The sequence below is a fragment of the Arachis ipaensis genome, chromosome B9, assembly GCF_059453495.1.
Source record: "Arachis ipaensis isolate K30076 ecotype BB chromosome B9, ASM5945349v1, whole genome shotgun sequence".
Lineage (NCBI taxonomy): Eukaryota > Viridiplantae > Streptophyta > Magnoliopsida > Fabales > Fabaceae > Arachis > Arachis ipaensis.
Window position 1 is genome coordinate 121,007,276 of NC_142444.1, and position 19,541 is coordinate 121,026,816.

Sequence of the window (19,541 nt, forward strand, 5' to 3'; positions counted from 1 at the left end):
TTAAGGAGAGTTCGGGTTGGGTCCCTTGGTCGCTTTCTAGGATAATGCCTGCTCTACTTCTGGCTTTGTTCGATGAGCCGTCAACGTAGAGGTTCCATTCCACCGGGGTCCCCAGGGTGTCTGTGTACTCTGCGATGAAGTCGGCCAAGTACTGGAATTTGATAGCGATACGAGCTTCGTACTTGAGGTCGAATTCGGACAACTCGATTGCCTATTGTAGGATTCTTCTTACCAAGGCTGTTTTCTGCAATATGGCTTTCATGGGTTGATTAGTCCGTACTCTGATGGTGTGGGCTTGAAAATATGATCGAAGTCGCCAGGAGGTGAGTATGAGGGCATAGGTGGTGCACGAAATTACAATCACACTTTTGCAACTCCGCACAACAAACCAGCAAGTGCACTGGGTCGTCCAAGTAATACCTTACGTGAGTAAGGGTCAATCCCACAGAGATTGTCGGCTTGAAGCAAGCTATGGTTATCTTGTAACTCTTAGTCAGGATATCAATAATTCTCAGATTTAATTGTAAAAAGTAAAAGATCATGAAATAAATACTTGTTATGCAGTAATAAAGAACAGGTTGAGGTTTCGGAGATGCTTTGTCTTCTGAATCTCTGCTTTCCTACTGTCTTCTTCTTCATACACGCAAGGCTCCTTCCATGGCAAGCTTTATGTTGGGCATCACCGTTGTCAATGGCTACTTCCCATCCTCTCAGTGAAAATGTTCCAAATGCGCTGTCACCGCACGGCTAATCAGCTGTTGGTTCTCGATCATGTTGGAATAGGATCCATTGATCCTTTTACATTTGTCACACGCCCAACACTCGCGAGTTTGAAGCTCGTCACAGTCATCCCTTCCCAGATCCTACTCGGAATACCACAGACAAGGTTTAGACTTTCCGAATCTCAGGAATGGCCGTCAGTAATTCTAGCCTATACCACGAAGGTTCCAATTTTAGATTAGAAACTCAAGAGGTACACATTCAAGCTTGATTGCATGTAGAACGGAGGTGGTTATCAGGCACGCGTTCATAGGTGAGAATGATGATGAGTGTCACGGATCATCACATTCATCAGGTTGAAGTGCGAATGAATATCTTAGAATAGAAGCAAGCGTGATAGAATGGAAAACAGTAGTAATTGCATTAATTCATGAAGAACAGCAGAGCTCCTCACCACCAACAATGGGGTTTAGAGACTCATGCCGTAGAAGATACAATATGAAATGTGTAGAATGTCATGAGGTACAAAATGAATCACTAAAAGTGGTTTTTATAATAAACTAGTGACCTAGGGTTACAGAAAATGAGTAAGCTAGGGTGTTTAGTGTAAAAATCCACTTCTGGGGGCCCACTTGGTGTGTGCTTGGGCTGAGCATTGAAGCTTTCATGTGTAGAGACTTTTCTTGGAGTTAAACGCCAGCTTTTGTGCCAGTTTGGGCGTTTAACTCCAGCTTTTATGCCAGTTCTGGCGTTTTGACGCCAGAATTTCTATGCTGACTTGGAACGCCAGTTTGGGCCATCAAATCGTGGGTAAATTATGGACTATTATATATTGCGGGAAAGCCCAGGATGTCTACTTTCCAACGCAATTAAGAGCGTGCCAATTGGGCTTCTATAGTTCCAGAAAATCAACTTCGAGTGCAGGGAGGACAGAATCCAACAGCATCTGCAGTCCTTTTTCAGCCTCTGAATCATATTTTTGCTCAGGTCCCTCAATTTCAGCCAAAAAATACCTGAAATCACAGAAAAATACACAAACTCATAGTAAAGTCCAGAAATATGACTTTTGAATAAAAACTAATAAAAACATAATAAAAACTAACTAAAATATACTAAAAACATACTAAAAATAATGCCAAAAAGCGTATAAATTATCCGCTCATCACAACACCAAACTTAAATTGTTGCTTGTCCCCAAGCAACTAAAAACAAAGTAGGATAAAAAGAAGAGAATATACAATGAATTCCAAAAACATCTATGAAGATCAGTCTTAATTAGATGAGCGGGGCTATTAGCTTTTTGCTTCTGAACAGTTTTGGCATCTCACTTTATCCTTTGAAGTTTAGAATGATTGGCATCTATAAGAACTCAGATTTTAGATAGTGTTATTGATTCTCCTAGTTCAGTATGTTGATTCTTGAACACAGTTACTTTATGAGTCTTGGCCGTGACCCTAAGCACTTTGTTTTCCAGTATTACCCCCGGATACATACATGCCAAAGACACATAACTGGGTGAACCTTTTCAGATTGTGACTCAGCTTTGCTAGAGTCCCCAATTAGAGGTGTCCAGAGCTCTTAAGCACACTCTTTTTTTGCTTCGGACCACGACTTTAACCGCTCAGTCTCAAGTTTTCACTTGACACCTTCACGCCACAAGCACATGGTTAGGGACAGCTTGGTTTAGCCGCTTAGGCCAGGATTTTATTCCTATGGGCCCTCCTATCCACTGATGCTCAAAGCCTTGGATCCTTTTTATTTTACCATTGCCTTTTGGTTTAAAGGGCTATTGACTTTTTCTGCTTGCCTTTTTTTTCTTTTTTTTTTCTTTTCTTTCTCTTTTTTTTTTCTATTCACTGCTTTTTCTTGCTTCAAGAATCCTTTTTATGATTTTTCAGATCATCAATAATATTTCTCCTTTTCCATCATTCTTTCAAGAGCCAACAATTTTAACATTCATGGACAACAAATTCAAAAATATGCACTGTTCAAGCATTCATTCAGAAAAACAAAAAGTATTGCCACCACATCAAAATAATTAATCTGTTTTAAAATTTGAAATTCATGTACTTCTTTTTCTTTTTGCAATTAAAAACATTTTTCATTTAAGAAAGGTGATGGATTCATATTCATAGCTTTTAAGGCATAGACACTTAGACACTAGTGATCATGTAATAAAGACATAAGCATAGATAAACATAAAGCATAAAAATTCGAAAAATAGAAAATAAAGAACAAGGAGATTAAAGAACGGGTCCACCTTAGTGATGGCGGCTAGTTCTTCCTCTTGAAGATCTTATGGAGTGCTTGAGCTCCTCAATGTCTCTTCCTTGCCTTTGTTGCTCCTCTCTCATGACTCTTTGATCTTCTCTAATTTCGTGAAGGAGGATGGAATGCTCTTGGTGCTCCACCCTTAGTTGTCCCATATTGGCACTTAATTCTCCTAGGGAGGTGTTAATTTGCTCTCAATAGTTTTGTGGAGAAAAATGCATCCCTTGAAGCATCTCAGGGATTTCATGATGAGGATTTTCCTCATGCTCTTGTTGAGGTCCATGAGTGGGCTCTCTTGTTTGCTCCATCCTTTTCATAGTGATGGGCTTGTCCTCTTCAATGAGGAGTCTTGGCCACAACTTTATAGAAGTGGTCTTGATGGACCTTTGAGATGAATCTCTCCATCTCTCATGACTTGAAGGTGGAAGCAATTGCCTTTCCTTTCCTCTTTCTATAGGTTTCTCCGGCCTTAGGTGCCATAAATGGTTATGAAAAAACAAAAAAAGCTGAGCTTTTCCACACCAAAGTTAAAAGGTTTGCTCGTCCTCGAGCAAAAGAATAAAGAAAGGAGGAGAAGAAGAAGAGATGGAGGAGATGGAGGTGTGTGAATTATTCGGCCAAGGGGTTTTAGGTGGTTATGATGTGGAAAAGGAAGGAGTGATGGTTTGAATTTGAGTTGGTGGGTGTAGGTGGGTTGTATGATGGTTTTGGAAGAGTAATGGAGGTAATTGGTGGAGGTTATTTGGGAAAGAGTATTATAAAAAGGTGTGAAGAGGTGAGAGAGTGAGTTAAGGTTGGTGGGGATCCTGTGGGGTCCACAGATCCTGAGGTGTCAAGGATTTCTCATCCCTGCACCAATTAGGCTTGCAAAACGCCCTTTGCTGCCAATCCTGGCGTTAAACGCTAGGTTGCTGCCCAGTTCTGGCGTTTCACGCCAGTTTCTTGCCCTTTTCTGCCGTTAAATGCTAGTCTGGTGTGCATTTCTGGCGTTAAACGCCCAGAATGGTGCCAGACTTGGCGTTTAATGCCCATTCTGCTGTCCTTACTGGCGTTTAAACGCCAGTAGGCTTCTCCTCCAGGGTGTGCTATTTTTCATACTGTTTTTCATTCTGTTTTTGCTTTTTCAGTTGTTTTTGTGACTTCACATGATCATCAACCTACAGAAAACATAAAATAATAATAGAAAATAAATAGATATAATAAAATTGGGTTGCCTCCCAACAAGCGCTTCTTTATTGTCTTTAGCTGGACCTTGACTGAGTTTTATTCTAGTCTCAGTTTTGAGCATTCTTGCTCAAAGTTGCTTTCAAGATAGTGTTTGATTCTCTGTCCATTAACAATGAACTTTTTGTCAGAATCAATATCCTGAAGCTCAACATATCCATATGGTGACACACTTGTAATCACATATGGTCCTCTCCACCGGGATTTTAATTTCCCGGGGAATAATCTAAGTCTAGAGTTAAATAGCAGAACCTTCTGTCCTGGCTCAAAGACTCTAGATGACAGTTTCTTGTCATGCCACCTTTTTGCTTTTTCCTTATAAATTTTTGCATTTTCAAAAGCATTGAGTCTGAATTCCTCTAGCTCATTCAGCTGGAGCAATCTTTTTTCTCCAGCTAACTTAGCATCCATGTTTAGGAATCTGGTTGCCCAGTAGGCCTTATGTTCCAGTTCCATGGGCAGATGATAGGCCTTGCCATACACAAGCTAGTATGGAGAGGTTCCTATAGGAGTCTTGAATGCTGTTCTGTATGCCCACAAAGCATCATCCAAGCTTTTTGCCCAATCCTTTCTACGGGCAATTACAATCCGTTCCAGGATTCTCTTTAGTTCTCTGTTAGAGACTTCGGCCTGCCCATTTATCTGTGGATGATACAGAGTTTCTACTTTGTGGCTAATTCCATATCTGACCATAGCAGAGTAAAGCTGTTTATTGCAGAAATGAGTGCCCCCATCACTGATTAGTACTCTGGGAACACCAAATCTGCTGAAAATATGTTTCTGGAGGAACTTCAGCATAGTCTTAGTATCATTAGTGGGTGTGGCAATTGCTTCTACTCATTTAGATACGTAGTCTATAGCCACCAGAATGTAAGTGTTTGAGTATGATGGTGGGAAAGGACCCATGAAGTCAATGCCCCATACATCAAACAACTCAATCTCTAAGATCCTTTGTTGAGGCATGGCGTAACCATGAGGCAAGTTACCAGCTCTTTGGCAACTGTCACAGTTACGCACAAACTCTCGGGCATCTTTATAGATAGTAGGCCAGTAGAAGCCACATTGGAGGACCTTAGTGGCTGTTCGCTAACCTCCAAAATGTCCTCCATACTGTGATCCATGGTAATGCCACAGGATCTTCTGTGCCTCCTCTCTAGGTACACATCTGCGGATCATTCCGTCTGCACATCTCTTAAAGAGGTATGGCTCATCCCATAGGTAGTACTTTGCATCAGAAATTAGTTTTTTTCTTTGTACTCTGCTGTACTCATTGGGTATGAACCTCACGACTTTATAATTTGCAATGTCTGCAAACCATGGTGCCTCCTGAATGGCAAAGAGTTGCTCATCCGGAAAGGTCTCAGAGATCTCAGTAGGAGTAAGGGACGCCCCTGCTACTGGTTCTATTCGGGACAGGTGATCGGCTACCTGGTTCTGTGTCCCTTTTCTGTCTCTTATTTTTATATCAAACTCTTGCAGAAGCAACACCCATCTTATGAGCCTGGGTTTTGAATCCTACTTTGTGAGTAGGTATTTAAGAGCAGCATGGTCAGTATACACAATCACTTTTGAACCTACTAAATAGGATCTAAACTTGTCAATGGCATAAACCACTGCAAGTAACTCTTTTTCTGTGGTTGTGTAATTCTTATGTGCATCATTTAAACCATGGCTAGCATAGTAAATGACGTGCAGAAGCTTGTTATGCCTCTGTCCCAACACTGCACCAATGGCATGGTCACTGACATCACACATTAGTTCGAATGGTAATGTCCAGTTTGGTGCAGAGATGACTGGTGCTGTGACTAGCTTAGCTTTCAAGGTCTCAAACGCCTGCAGACACTCTGTGTCAAACACAAATGGCATGTCAGCAGCTAGCAGATTGCTCAGAGGTTTTGCTATTTTCGAAAAATCCTTTATAAACCTTCTGTAGAATCCTGCATGTCCCAGAAAGCTTCTGATTGCTTTTACATTGGCATGTGGTGGTAATTTTTCAATTACCTCTACCTTAGCTTGATCCACCTCTATTCCTTTGTTTGAAATTTTATGCCCAAGGACAATTCCTTCAGTCACCATAAAGTGACATTTTTCCCAGTTTAAAACTAGGTTGGTCTCTTGGCATCTTTTCAGAACAAGTGCTAGATGAGCAAGACAGGAGCTGAATGAGTCTCCAATTACTGAGAAGTCATCCATGAAGACTTCCAAAATTTTTTCCACCATATCAGAGAAAATAGAAAGCATGCACCTCTGAAAGGTTGCAAGTGCATTGCACAGACCAAAAGGCATCCTTCTGTAGGTAAATATGCTAGAAGGACATGTGAATGCTGTTTTCTCTTGATCCTGAGGATCTACTACAATTTGGTTGTAGCCTGAATAGCCATCCAGAAAGCAGTAATAGTCATGACCTGCTAGTCTCTCTAGCATCTGGTCTATGAATGGTAAAGGAAAATGATCTTTTCTTGTGGATGTATTGAGCCTTCTGTAGTCAATACATATATGCCACCCTGTAACTGTTCTTGTAGGAACCAATTCATTCTTTTCATTGTGAACCACTGTCATGCCTCCCTTTTTGGGTACAACTTGGACAGGGCTTACCTAGGGGCTATCAGAAATAGGATAAATAATCCTAGCCTCTAGTAACTTACTGACCTCTTTCTGCACCACCTCCTTCATGGCTGGATTTAGCCGCCTCTGTGGTTGAACCACTGGCTTAGCATCATCCTCCAATAGGATCTTGTGCATGCATCTTGCTGGGCTAATGCCCTTAATATCACTTATGGACCACCCAAGAGCTGTCTTGTGTGTCCTTAGCACTTGAATTAGTGCTTTCTCTTCCTTTGGATTTAAAGCAGAGCTTATGATCACTGGAAAAGTGTCCCTTCTCCCAGAAATGCATATTTTAGGGATGGTGGTAGTGGTTTGAGCTCGGGTTTAGGAGGCATATCCTCTTCCTGAGGAATTTTTAGAGGTTCTTTTATTTCCTCTGATTCCTCCAGACCAGGCTGAACATCTTTAAAGATGTCCTCTAGCTCTGATTCAAGACTTTCAGCCATATTGATCTCTTCCACTAAAGAGCCAATAATATCAGTGCTTATGCAGTCATCTGATGTGTCTGGATGCTTCATAGCTTTGAGAGCATTTAACTTGAACTCATCCTCATTGACTCTCAGGGTCACTTTCCCCTTTTGTACATCAATAAGAGTTCGTCCAGTTGCTAGGAAAGGTCTTCCTAAAATGAGAGTTGCACTCTTGTGCTCCTCCATTTCCAGCACTACAAAGTCAGTGGGAAAGGCAAATGGCCCAACCTTGACAATCATGTCCTCAATTATGCCTGATGGACATTTAATGGAGCCATCAGCAAGTTGAAGACATATTCGGGTTGGTTTGACTTCTTCAGTCAAGCCAAACTTTCTGATAGTGGATGCAGGTATTAGGTTGATACTTGCTCCAAGGTCACATAGAGCTGTCTTGGTGCAAGCACCCTCTAATGTGCATGGTATCATAAAGCTTCCTGGATCTTGAAGCTTCTCTGGTAAGCTTTTTAGAATGACTGCACTGCATTCTTCAGTGAAAAACACCTTTTCAGTTTCTCTCCAATCCTTCTTATGACTTAAGATCTTTTTCATGAACTTAGCATAAGAGGGTATTTGCTCAAGTGCCTCTGCAAATGGGATCTTTATCTCAAGAGTCCTGAGATAGTCTGCAAAGTGGGCAAATTGTTTATCCTGCTCCACTTGACAGAGTTTCTGAGGATAAGGCATCTTGGCTTTATATTCTTCAACCTTAGTTGCTGCAGGTTTATTCCCTACAGAGGTGGTTGGAGAAGCCTTCTTAGAGGGGTTACTATCAGTACTTGCAGGTGTCCGATCCCTCATTGGCGTTTGAACGCCAGGATTGGGTGCTGGATGGGCGTTTAACGCCAGCTTCCCACCCTTTTCTGGCGTTTGAACGCCAGAACTGGGCAAGGAATGGGCGTTCAACGGCAACTTTTCTCCCTTTTCTGGCGTTTGAACGCTAGAAGTGGGCATCCACTGGGCGTTTAACGCCAGTTTCCCACCCTTTTCTGGCATTTGAATGCCAGAATTATTTCTCTCTGGGCTCTTGCTGTCCTCAAAGGGTTTTTGGGCAGTGGTTTGGTCATCCTATGTCAGTTGTTCCTTTCTTTGCTTTTTGCTACTTTGAGCTAAATTATTCAATGTCTTCCCGCTCCTTAGTTGGACAGCTTGGCATTCTTCTGTTATCTGTTTAAATAGCTGCTGTCTTGTCTGATTCAATTGTGCTTCCATATTCTTGTTACCATTTTTAGTGTCTTGGAGCATCTCTTTAAATTCTGTTTTGTCACAAGGAGTAATTGCGGATTAAGTTCAACAATCTGTTCTTGAGGATTAGGATCAGTAGTTATTGCCCTAGCCTCTTCCTTTATGAAGGACTCACTGCTAGAGTACAAATATTGATTTCTAGAAACCGTATCTATGAGTTCTTGATCCTCTTCAATCGTCTTCCTCATGTATATAGATCCACCAGCTGAGTGGTCTAGAGACATCTGAGCTTTTTCTGTAAGCCCATAGTAGAAGATGTCTAACTGTACCCACTCTGAAAATATTTTAGAGGGGCATTTCCTTAGCATCCCTCTGTACCTCTCCCAGGCATTATAAAGGGATTCATGATCCTCTTGTTTAAAGCCTTGGATGTCCAGCCTTAGCTGTGTCATCCTTTTTGGAGGGTAAAATTGATTCAGGAATTTGTCTGATAACTGTCTCCATGTTTTTATGCTTACTGTGGGTTGGTTATTTAACCACCTCTTAGCTTGATCTTTTACAGCAAATGGAAACAGTAATAATCTATAGACATCCTAATCCACTTCTTTATCACGTACTGTGTCAGTAATTTGTAAGAACTGTGCCAGAAACTCAGTAGGTTCTTCCTGTGGAAGACCGAAATACTGGTAATTTTGCTGCACCATGATAATGAGCTGAGGATTTAGCTCAAAACTTCTTGCTTTGATGGGAGGTATACAGATGCTACTCCCATATGCAGCTGTAATGGGGTTAGCATATGACCCCAGAGTCCTTCTGGGCTGTTCACTTCCACTTATGTCCATAATAGAGAAAAGGGAATTGATATGAATTTTATTTATTTATTTATTTATTTTAATTAAAAGTAACCGAAAAAAATAAAACAAAATAAATGAAAAATAAAATAGAAGTTTCAAAAATTAAGAGAAAAAGTAAAAAGATAAATAAATAATTCGAATGCAAAAATAGCTAATTAATTAAAAAGATTTGAAAAATTCTGGATATGATTTTCGAAAATTAAAAGAAAATGGAATAAAACCAAATTGAAAACTAAATTAATTAATTAATTAAAAAGATTTTGGAATTATCAATCAAAAAGATATGATTGAAAATTATTTTAAAGAAGATATGATTGAGACGATATGATTGCAATTTAAAAAAGATATGATTGGAAAGATATGATTGAAGAAATTAAAAAGATTTGATTTTTGAAAAAGATTTGAAAAGATCAATTTTTGAAATTAGAATTTTGACTTGACTAAAAAAAGATATGATTTTGAAAATCTTTGACTAATTTAATGCAAAATTTCAAAAATTATGAGTAAAATAAGGAAAACTTTGAATGTCAAGATGAACACCAAGAACAAATGTTTGAAAAATTTTTAAGCAAATAAAAGTACAAGGGACACCAAACTTAAAATTTTCAGAAAATCAAACACAATATTTTCGAAAATTTAAAGGAAAACACAAAGAGGACACCAAACTTAAAATTTTCAAAGAAAAAAAAAGAACTAAGAACATGCAAATTCGAAAAATTGAAAGAAAATAAAAGCATGCAATTGACACCAAACTTAAAATATGAAACTAAACTCAAATAAAGGACTCAAATTTAGTGACTCTAAACCAACAAAAATAAATTATTCCTAATCTAAGCAACAAAATTAACCGTTAGTTGTCCAAACTCGAACAATCCCCGGCAACGGCGCCAAAAACTTGGTGCATGAAATTACAATCACAGTTTTGCAACTCCGCACAACTAACCAGCAAGTGCACTGGGTCGTCCAAGTAATACCTTACGTGAGTAAGGGTCGATCCCACGGAGATTGTCGGCTTGAAGCAAGCTATGGTTATCTTGTAAATCTTAGTTAGGATATCAATAATTCTCAGATTTAATTGTAAAAAGTAAAAGATCATGAAATAAATACTTGTTATACAGTAATGAAGAACAGGTTGAGGTTTCGGAGATGCTTTGTCTTCTGAGTCTTTGCTTTCCTACTGTCTTCTTCTTCATACACGCAAGGCTCCTTCCATGGCAAGCTTTATGTTGGGCATCACCATTGTCAATGGCTACTTCCCGTCCTCTCAGTGAAAATGTTCCAAATGCGCTGTCACCACACGGCTAATCAGCTATTGGTTCTCGATCATGTTGGAATAGGATCCATTGATCCTTTTGCGTCTGTCACACGCCCAACACTCGCGAGTTTGAAGCTCGTCACAGTCATCCCTTCCCAGATCCTACTCGGAATACTACAGACAAGGTTTAGACTTTCCGAATCTCAGGAATGGCCGCCAGTAATTCTAGCCTATACCACGAAGGTTCCAATCTTAGATTAGAAACCCAAGAGATACACATTCAAGCTTGATTGCATGTAGAACGGAGGTGGTTGTCAGGCACGCGTTCATAGGTGAGAATGATGATGAGTGTCACGGATCATCACATTCATCACGTTGAAGTGCGAATGAATATCTTAGAATAGAAGCAAGCATGATAGAATGGAAAACAGTAGTAATTGCATTAATTCATGAAGAACAGCAGAGCTCCTCACCCCCAACAATGGGGTTTAGAGACTCATACCGTAGAAGATACAATATGAAACCTGTAGAATGTCATGAGGTACAAAATGAATCACTAAAAGTGGTTTTTATAATCAACTAGTGACCTAGGGTTACAGAAAATGAGTAAGCTAGGGTGTTTAGTGTAAAAATCCACTTCCAGGGCCCACTTGGTGTGTGCTTGGGCTGAGATTTGAAGCTTTCATGTGTAGAGACTTTTCTTGGAGTTAAATGCCAGCTTTTGTGCCAGTTTGGGCGTTTAACTCCAGCTTTTCTATTAGTTTTGGCGTTTTGACGCCAGAATTTCTATGTTGACTTGGAACGCCAGTTTGGGCTAACAAATCTCGGGTAAAGTATGGACTATTATATATTGCTGGAAAGTCCAGGATGTCTACTTTCCAACTCAATTAAGAGCGCACCAATTGAGCTTCTGTAGCTCCAGAAAATCCATTTCGAGTGCAGGGAGGTCAGAATCCAACAGCATCTGCAGTCCTTTTTCAGCCTCTGAATCAGATTTTTGCTCAGGTCCCTCAATTTCAGCCAGAAAATACCTGAAATCACAGAAAACACACAAACTCATAGTAAAGTCCAGAAATATAATTTTTGAATAAAAATTAATAAAAACATAATAAAAACTAACTAAAATATACTAAAAACATACTAAAAACAATGCCAAAAAGCGTATAAATTATCCGCTCATCAGTAGGCAAACTTTTCTATCTTTTGGTAGTTCAGTTCAGCCTCTTGTAAAGCCTTGCTGATGAAGTATATGGGTTGTTGTCTATTGTCATCTTTTCTGACTAGTGCAGATGCTATCGCCCGACTTCCTACGTCGAGGTATAGTATCAGTTCTTCCCCTTGTTGAGGTCGGGTCAGGATGGGTCGTTGCCCCAGGAATATTTTGAAGTCTTGAGAGGCTTGTTCGCACTCTGGGGTCCATTCAAACTTCTTTCATTTCCTTAAAATTGCATAAAAAGGGAGAGATCTTAGTGTTGATCTGGCTAGAAACCTGGACAGGGCCGCTAGTCTTCCATTCAGCTGCTATACCTCTTTGACGCATGTCGGGCTTTTCATGTTGAGTATGGTTTGGCATTTGTCTAGGTTTGCCTTAATGCCTCTCTGGGTAAGCATGAACCCTAGGAATTTTCCACCTTCTACTGCGAAGGTACATTTTGTGGGGTTTAGCCTCATCCCGTGCTTTCTTATAGTACTGAATACTTCGGTGAGGTCGGGCAGCAGTGTTTCTTCTCTCTGGGTTTTTACTAGCATGTCGTCTGGTGCACGAAATTGTGATACATATCCATGGCTTCAAAGGCCTGGGTGCTCTGATCTTAATTCATAATTGTCACAACTTCGATACAACTAACCAGCAAGTGCACTGGGTCGTCCAAGTAATACCTTACGTGAGTAAGGGTCGAATCCCACGGAGATTGTTGGTATGAAGCAAGCTATGGTCATCTTGTAAATCTCAGTCAGGCGGATATAAAGTGATAATGTTGTTTTCGAATATTATATAATAAAATAGGGATAGAGATACTTATGTAAATCATTGGTAGGAATTTCAGATAAGCGAATGGAGATGCTTTTCGTTCCTCTGAACCTCTGCTTTCCTGCTATCTTCATCCAATCAGTCTTACTCCTTTCCATGGCTGGCTTTATGCAAGGGCATCACCGTTGTCAGTGGCTACATCCCCTCCTCTCAGTGAATAATATGCTCACGCACCCTGTCACGGCACGGTTATTCATCTGTCGGTTCCCGATCATGCTGGAATAGGATTCACCCTCCTTTTGCGTCTGTCACTAACGCCCAGCACTCGCGAGTTTGAAGCTCGTCACAGTCATTCAATCATTGAATCCTACTCAGAATACCACAGACAAGGTTTAGACCTTCCGGATTCTCTTGAATGCCGCCATCATTCTAGCTTACGCCACGAAGATTCTGGTTAGGAGATCTAAGAGATACTCATTCTAGCTTAATTCATGTAGAACAGAAGTGTTTGTCAGGCACGCGTTCATAGGGGAGAATGGTGATGAGCGTCACACATAATCATCACCTTCATCACGTTCTTGGGTGCGAATGGATATCTTAGAAGCGAAATAAGAAGAATTGAATAGAAAACAGTAGTACTTTGCATTAATCTTTGAGGAACAGCAGAGCTCCACACCTTAATCTATGGAGTGTAGAAACTCTACCGTAAATACATAAGTGAAGGTCCAGGCATGGCCGAGATGGCCAGCCCCCTAAACGAGATCAATAGTCTCCTAAGATGAACAATGGATTAAAACTGAGACCAAAGATGGTCCAAAAGACGTCTACTACAATAGTAAGAGGTCCTATTTATAATAAACTAGTCACTAGGGTTTACATGAGTGAGTAATTGATGCATAAATCCACTTCCTGGGCCCACTTGGTGTGTGTTTGGGCTGAGCTTAAGTGTAGCACGTGCAGAGGCCATTTGTGGAGTTGAACGCCAGTTTCTGTGCCAGTTTGGGCGTTCAACTCTGGTTTTGGATCCTTTTCTGGCGCTGGACGCCAGATTTGGGCAGAAGGCTGGCGTTGAACGCCAGTTTACGTCGTCTATTCTTGGCCAAAATATGGACTATTATATATTGCTGGAAAGCCCTGGATGTTTACTTTCTAACGCAATTGGAAGCGCGCCATTTCGAGTTCTGTAGCTCCAGAAAATCCACTTTGAGTGCAGGGAGGTCAGAATCCAACAGCATCAGCAGTCCTTTTTCAACCTCTGAATCTGATTTTTGCTCAAGTCCCTCAATTTCAGCCAGAAAATACCTGAAATCACAGAAAAACACACAAACTCATAGTAAAGTCCAGAAATGTGAATTTAACATAAAAACTAATGAAAACATCCCTAAAAGTAACTAGATCCTACTAAAAACACACTAAAAACAATGCCAAAAAGCGTATAAATTATCCGCTCATCACAACACCAAACTTAAATTGTTGCTTGTCCCCAAGCAACTTAAAAATCAAATAGGATAAAAAGAAGAGAATATACTATAAATTCCAAACTATCAATGAAACAGAGCTCCAATCATATGAGCGGGACTTATAGCTTTTTGCCTCTTGAATAGTTTTGGCATCTCACTTTATCCATTGAGGTTCAGAATGATTAGCATCTATAGGAACTCAGAGTTCAGATAGTGTTATTGATTCTCCTAGTTTAGTATGATGATTCTTGAACACAGCTTCTTTATGAGTCTTGGCCGTGGCCCTAAGCACTTTGTTTTCCAGTATTACCACCGGATACATAAATGCCACAGACACATAATTGGGTGAACCTTTTCAGATTGTGACTCAGCTTTGCTAGAGTCCCCAATTAGAGGTGTCCAGGGTTCTTAAGCACACTCTTCTTTTGCTTTGGACCTTGACTTTAACCGCTCAGTCTCAAGTTTTCACTTGACACCTACACGCCACAAGCACATGGTTAGGGACAGCTTGGTTTAGCCGCTTAGACCAGGATTTTATTCCTTTAGGCCCTCCTATCCACTGATGCTTAAAGCCTTGGGATCCTTTTTATTTGCCCTTGCCTTTTGGTTTTAAGGGTTATTGGCTTTTTCTGCTTGCTTTTTCTTTTTTCTTTCTATTTTTTTTTCTATTTTTTTTTCGCCCCTTTTTTTTTTCTGCAAGCTTTGTTCTTTGCTGCTTTTTCTTGCTTCAAGAATCATTTTTATGATTTTTCATATTATCAAATAACATGTCTCCTAGTCATCATTCTTTCAAGAGCCAACATATTTAACATTCTTAAACAACAACTTCAAAAGACATATGCACTGTTCAAGCATTCATTCAGAAAACAAGAAGCATTGTCACCACATCAATATAATTAAACTAAGTTCAAGGATAAATTCGAAACTCATGTACTTCTTGTTCTTTTGAATTAAAACATTTTTCATTTAAGAGAGGTGATGGATTCATAGGACATTTATATCTTTAAGACAAAGTTACTAACTACTAATGATCATGTAATGAAGACACAAACATAGATAAGCACATAACATAGAAAACGAAAAACAGAGAAAGCAAGAACAAGGAATGAATCCACCTTAGTGATGGTGGCGTTTCCTTCTTGAGGAACCAATGATGTCCTTGAGCTCTTCTATGTCTCTTCCTTGTCTTTGTTGCTCCTCCCTCATTGCTTTTTGATCTTCTCTTATTTCATGAAGCATGATGGAGTGCTCTTGATGTTCCACCCTTAGTTGTCCCATATTGGAACTCAATTCTTCTAAGGAGGTGTTGATGTGCTCCCAATAGTTTTGTTGAGGAAAGTGCATTTGAGGCATTTCCGGAATCTCATGGTGATGAGCTTCTTGCGCCTCTTGAGCTCCATGACTGGGCTCTCTTGCTTGCTCCATCTTTTTCTTAGTGATGGGCTTTTCCTCTTTAATGAGGATATCTCCCTCTATGTCAATCCCAGCTGAATTGCATAGGTGGCAAATGAGGTGAGGAAAGGCTAACCTTGCCATAGTGGAGGACTTGTCAGCCACCTTGTAGAGTTCTTGAGGTATAATCTCATGAACTTCTACCTCTTCTCCAATCATGATGCTATGGATCATGATGGCCCGGTCTATAGTAACTTCAGACCGGTTGCTCGTGGGAATGATTGAGCATTGAATAAACTCCAACCATCCTCTAGCTATAGGCTTGAGGTCCAATCTTCTTAGTTGAACCGGCTTGCCTTTGGAGTCAATCTTCCATTGAGCTCCTTCTACACATATGTCCATAAGGACTTGGTCCAACCTTTGATCAAAGTTGACTCTCCTTGTGTAGGGGCGTGCGTTCTCTTCCATGTATGGCAAGTTAAACGCCAACCTCACATTCTCCGGACTAAAATCTAAGAATTTCCCCCGAACCATTGTAACATAGTTCTTTGGATCCGGGTTCTTACTTTGATCATGGTTCTTGGTGATCCATGCATTGGCATAGAACTCTTGAACCATTAGGATGCCGACTTGTTGGATGGGATTTGTTAGAATTTCCCAACCTCTTCTTTGAATTTCATGTCGGATCTCCGGATACTCATTTCTTTTGAGTTTGAAAGGGACCTCGGGGATCACCTTCTTCTTGGCCACAACATCATAGAAGTGGTCTTGATGGGCTTTGGAGATGAATCTTTCCATCTCCCATGACTCGGATGTGGAAGCTTTTATCTTCCCTTTCCCTCTCCTAGAGGATTCTCCGGTCTTAGATGCCATCAATGGTAATGGAAAAACAAAAAAGATATGCTTTTACCACACCAAACTTAGAATATTGCTCGCCCTCGAGCAATAAAAAAAAGAATAGAGGAAGAAGAAGAAAAAATATGGAGAGGGAGAGGAAGATGTGGTTTCGGCCAAGAGGAGTGTAGAGGGGTGTGTTATGTGAATTTGATGAAGAATGGAGGTCTTTATATAGGGAAGGGAGGGGGGGTTAAGGTTCGGCCATATGGGTGGGTTTGGGTGGGAAATTGGTTTTGAATTTTGAAGGTAGGTGGAGTTTATGAGGTAGGTTTATTGGGAAGAGTGGGTGGATGTGAGTGGTAAAGGTTTAGTGGGGAAGAGAGATTGAGGTGATTGGTGAGGGGTTTTTAGGGAAGAGTGTTTATGGGGTTGTGTGAAAGAGAGTGGTGAGAAGAAGTGAGTAGAGGTAGGTGGGGATCCTGTGGGGTCCACAGATCCTGAGTGGATCCTGTGGGGTCCACAGATCCTGAGGTGTCAAGGCATTTACATCCCTGCACCATTAGGCATGTAAAAATGCCTTTGTACCCAACTCTGGGCGTTCAGCGCCATGTTGGTGGCCATTTTGGGCGTTCAACGCCCATTTGTGTGCCATTTCTGGCGTTGAACGCCAGAACCATGCCTGTTCTGGCGTTCAGCACCCAGAAGCTGCCCATTTTGGGCATTCAGCGCCAGAACCATGCTCTGTTCTGGCGCTGAACGCTAGACAGATGCTCCTCCAGGGTGTAATTTTTCTTCTGCTGTTTTTGATTCCGTTTTCAATTTTTATATTTATTTTGTGACTCCACATGATCATGAACCTAAGAAAACATGAAAAACAATAAAAATAAGAATTAGATAAACATTGGGTTGCCTCCCAACAAGCGCTTCTTTAATGTCAATAGCTTGACAGTGGGCTCTCATGGAGCCTCACAGATGTGCAGAGCTTTGTTGAGACTCTCCAACACCAAACTTAGAGTTTGGATATGGGAGTTCAACACCAAACTTAGAGTTTGGTTGTGGCCTCCCAACACCAAACTTAGAGTTTGACTGTGGGGGCTCTGGTTGACTCTGCTTTGAGAGAAGCTTTTCAAGCTTCCTCTCCATGGTTGCAGAGGGAGATCCTTGAGTTTTGAATACAAGGGAGTTCTCATTCCATTGAAGGACTATTTCACCTCTGTCAACATCAATCACAGCTCTTGCTGTGGCCAGGAAAGGTCTTCCTAGGATGATGGATTCATCCTCTTCCTTTCCAGTATCCAGGACTATGAAATCAGCAGGGATGTAAAGGCCTTCAACCTTTACTAACACGTCCTCTACTTGTCCATATGCCTGTTTTCTTGAGCTGTCTGCCATCTCTAATGAGATTTTAGCAGCTTGCACCCCATAGATTCCCAGTTTCTCTATTACAGAGAGGGGCATGAGGTTTATTCCTGAACCAAGATCACACAGAGCCTTAAAGATCATGGTGCCTATGGTGCAGGGTATTATGAACTTTCCAGGATCCTGTCTCTTCTGAGGCAATGTCAGTTGATCCAGATCACTTAGTTCATTGATGAACAAGGGAGGTTCAACTTCCCAAGTATCAATGCCAAATAACTTGGCATTCAGCTTCATGATTGCACCAAGAAACTTGGCAGTTTGCTCTTTAGTAACATCCTCATTCTCTTCAGAAGAGGAATACTCATCAGAGCTCATGAAGGGCATAAGGAGGTTTAATGGAATCTCTATGGTCTCTAGATGAGTCTCAGATTCCTTTGGTTCCTCAGAGGGAAGCTCCTTATTGATCACAGGACGTCCCAGGAGGTCTTCCTCCTTGGGATTCACGTCCTCTCCTCTCCTCACAGGTTCGGCCATGGTGCTTATGTCAATGGCCTTGCACTCTCCTTTTGGATTCTCTTCTGTATTGCTTGGGAGAGTACTAGGAGGGATTTCAGTGATCCTTTTACTCAGCTGGCCCACTTGTGCTTCCAGATTTCTAATGGAAGACCTTGTTTCATTCATGAAACTTACAGTGGCCTTAGATAGATCAGAGACTAGATTTGCTAAATTAAAAGCATTTTGTTCAGAGTTCTCTGTCTGTTGCTGAGTTGATGATGGAAAAGGCTTGCTATTGCTAAACTTGTTTCTTCCACCATTATTAAAGCCTTGTTGGGGCTTTTGATCCTTCCATGAGAAATTTGGATGATTTCTCCATGTTGAGTTATAGGTGTTTCCATAAGGTTCACCTAAGTAATTCACCTCTGCTATTGCAGGGTTCTCAGGATCATAAGCTTCTTCTTCATAAGAAGCCTCTTGAGTACTGTTGGATGCAGCTTGCATTCCATGCAGACTCTGAGAGATCATATTGACTTGCTGAGTCAATATCTTGTTCTGAGCCAATAGGGCATTCAGAGTATCAACTTCAAGAACTCCCTTCTTCATAGGCGTCCCATTACTCACAGGATTCCTTTCAGAAGTGTACATGAACTGGTTATTAGCAACCATGTCAATGAGTTCTTGAGCTTCTGCAGGCGTTTTCTTTAGGTGAATGGATCCACCTGCAGAAGTGTCCAGTGACATCTTTGATAGCTCAGATAAACCATCATAGAATATATCCAGGATGGTCCATTCTGAAAGCATGTCAGAAGGACACTTTTTGGTCAACTGTTTGTATCTTTCCCAAGCTTCATAGAGGGATTCACCTTCTTTCTGCCTGAAGGTTTGAACATCAGCTCTAAGCTTGCTCAGCTTTTGAGGAGGAAAGTACTTGGCTAAGAAAGCCGTGACCAGCTTATCCCAAGAGTTCAGGCTGTCTTTGGGTTGAGAATCCAACCATAATCTAGCTTTGTCTCTTACAGCAAAAGGGAAAAGCATGAGCCTGTAGACTTCAGGATCTACTCCATTAGTCTTAACAGTATCACATATCTGCAAGAATTCAGTTAAGAACTGAAAAGGATCTTCAGATGGAAGTCCATGAAACTTGCAGTTTTGCTGCATCAGATAAACTAACTGAGGTTTCAGCTCAAAGTTATTTTCTCCAATGGCAGGAATGGAGATGCTTCTTCCATGTAAATTGGAATTAGGTGCAGTGAAGTCACCAAGCATTCTCCTTGCATTGTTGTTGGGTTCGGCTGCCATCTCCTTTACTTGTTCGAAATTTTCAATCAAGTTGTCTCTGGATTGTTGTAATTTAGCTTCTCTTAATTTTCTCTTCAGAGTCCTTTCAGGTTCTGGATCAGCTTCAACAAGAATGCCTTTTTCTCTGTCCCTGCTCATAAGAAA

At 40.8% G+C, this 19,541-nt stretch overlaps 1 non-coding gene across 1 annotated transcript; it reads left to right on the forward strand.

Annotated features, from left to right (window-relative positions):
- The first annotated feature begins 18,893 nt into the window (after positions 1 to 18,893).
- LOC148546134 (small nucleolar RNA R71) lies at positions 18,894 to 19,001 on the forward strand. The gene has a single exon (XR_015901255.1). It is a non-coding gene; the product is annotated as a small nucleolar RNA R71 (small nucleolar RNA).
- The last annotated feature ends 540 nt before the right edge of the window (positions 19,002 to 19,541 follow it).